The sequence below is a fragment of the Oncorhynchus nerka genome, linkage group LG11 (assembly GCF_034236695.1).
Source record: "Oncorhynchus nerka isolate Pitt River linkage group LG11, Oner_Uvic_2.0, whole genome shotgun sequence".
Taxonomy (NCBI): domain Eukaryota; kingdom Metazoa; phylum Chordata; class Actinopteri; order Salmoniformes; family Salmonidae; genus Oncorhynchus; species Oncorhynchus nerka.
In genome coordinates this window covers 73,047,196-73,049,695 of record NC_088406.1, presented here as the reverse complement: position 1 = coordinate 73,049,695, position 2,500 = coordinate 73,047,196, and the positions used below count along the sequence as shown (strand labels likewise).

Genomic DNA, 2,500 nt, shown 5'->3' with positions numbered 1-2,500 from the left:
TCAAATTTGTCTCCACTTTTGTGGATTGGGGTGATCAGTCCTTGGTTCCAAATATTGGGGAAGATGCCAGAGCTAAGTATGATGTTAAAGAGTTTTAGTATAGCCAATTGGAATTTGTTGTCTGTATATTTGATCATTTCATTGAGGATACCATCGACACCACAGGCCTTTTTGGGTTGAAGGGTTTTTATTTTGTCCTGTAACTCATTCAATGTAATTGGAGAATCCAGTGGGTTCTGGTAGTCTTTAATAGTTGATTCTAAGATCTGTATTTGATCATGTATATGTTTTTGCTCTTTGTTCTTTGTTATAGAACCAAAAAGATTGGAGAAGTGGTTTACCCATACATCTCCATTTTGGATAGATAATTCTTCGTGTTGTTGTTTGTTTAGTGTTTTCCAATTTTCCCAGAAGTGGTTAGAGTCTATGGATTCTTCAATTGCATTGAGCTGATTTCTGACATGCTGTTCCTTCTTTTTCCGTAGTGTATTTCTGTATTGTTTTAGTGATTCACCATAGTGAAGGCGTAGACTCAGGTTTTCCGGGTCTCTATGTTTTTGGTTGGACAGGTTTCTCAATTTCTTTCTTAGATTTTTGCATTCTTCATCAAACCATTTGTCATTATTGTTAATTTTCTTCGGTTTTCTATTTGATAGGGAAGCTGAGAGGTCAAATATACTGTTAAGATTTTCTACTGCCAGGTTTACACCTTCACTATTACACTGGAACGTTTTACCCAGGAAATTGTCTAAAAGGGATTGAATTTGTTGTTGCCTAATTGTTTTTTGGTAGGTTTCCAAACTGGATTCCTTCCATCTATAGCATTTCTTAATGTTACTCAGTTCCTTTGGCTTTGATGCCTCATGATTGAGTATTGCTCTGTTTAAGTAGACTGTGATTTTGCTGTGGTCTGATAGGGGTGTCAGTGGGCTGACTGTGAACGCTCTGAGAGATTCTGGGTTGAGGTCAGTGATAAAGTAGTCTACAGTACTACTGCCAAGAGATGAGCTATAGGTGTACCTACCATAGGAGTCCCCTCGAAGCCTACCGTTGACTATGTACATACCCAGCGTGCGACAGAGCTGCAGGAGTTGTGACCCGTTTTTGTTGGTTATGTTGTCATAGTTGTGCCTAGGGGGGCATATGTGGGAGGGGATGCTGTCACCTCCAGGCAGATGTTTGTCCCCCTGTGTGCTGAGGGTGTCAGGTTCTTGTCCGGTTCTGGCATCTCTCTCTCTCTCTCTCTCTCCCCTACCACTCTCTCTCTCTCTCTCTCTCTCTCCCCTACCACCCTCTCTCTCTCTTCCCCTACCACCTCTCTCTCTCTCTCTCTCTCTCTCTCTCTCTCCCCTACCACCCTCTCTCTCTCTCTCTCTCTCTCTCCCCTACCACCCTCTCTCTCTCTCTCTCTCTCTCTCTCTCTCTCTCTCTCTCTCTCTCCCTCCCCCTACCACTCTCTCCCTCCCCCTACCACCCTCTCTCTCTCCCCCTACCACCCCCTCTCTCTCCCTACCACCCTCTCTCTCCCCGACCACCCTCTCTCTCCCCTACAACTCTCTCCTTCTCTCTCCCTCCCCCTATAACTCTCTCTATCATTCTCCCCCCATCACACTCGCTCTCCTTCATCTTGTCCCACTCTTCGCCCTGAGCAGTCCCCCTGTATCTGATAAAAAAGGGCACATCCTGTCTGCTGACCTTTGATCCATTATTTCTCTCCAGAGCCTTTTCCTGAAAACACACACACACACACACACAACAACACCACACTGCTACAGCCCAGAGCCCTGTGGGCTCCTAACAGCCATACACTGAACCATTCTTCTAACACAGCACCCTGCTACACAGAACCCGACACAAGGTCAAAGACCTGTGGAGACATTTTGCATCCCAAATGGCTTCCTTTTCCCTAGTGCACTATTTTTGACCGGGACCAATAAGGCTCGGAGAACACAGCACTCTCAAATGTCTGCACTGTGCACAGCAGTCACTAATAAGAGCTGGAATAGGGGGTTTCTCAGAAAAACAGCTTGAGGTTGACCATTATAATATCCCTATGCACTTGTTGCGTCCCAAAAGGCACCCTGTTCCCGATATAGTGCACTACTTTTGACCAGAGCACTATCAAAAGTAGTGCACTGAATAGGGTGCTATTTGGAACGTACACTAACGCATGTATTCATTACCTGGTTCAAAACGAGCCGTCTGGTAAATAGCCACGGAAATCCATTCCTTAGCATCTTTTTCTAATTCTTCACGACTACAGCTTAAAATGCAATGAAGCTCCAGGGAGCTGGAATCTAACACAGGATCAAAGAAAATAAGAAGAGACGAAGAGGGAGAAAAGAGAGGGAGACAAATGATGCTCTTCATTCATTCTCTTCCAGCATCAGGGAGGACTGATTATGATGGTCTCACTCCGATCGCTCTCTCTCTCGCTCCCTTTCTCTCTCGCTCCATTTCTCTCGACATCTCTCCTCACTCGTTGCCCCACTCATGTTCA

The 2,500-nt window shown here is 45.1% G+C and overlaps 1 protein-coding gene across 12 annotated transcripts in view; it reads right to left on the bottom strand.

Moving 5' to 3' along the window:
- The window catches only part of LOC115117107 (type II inositol 3,4-bisphosphate 4-phosphatase-like), a 547,861-nt gene that overhangs the window by 201,446 nt on the left and 343,915 nt on the right, over positions 1-2,500 (bottom strand). The gene's annotated exons all lie outside the window — the stretch shown is intronic.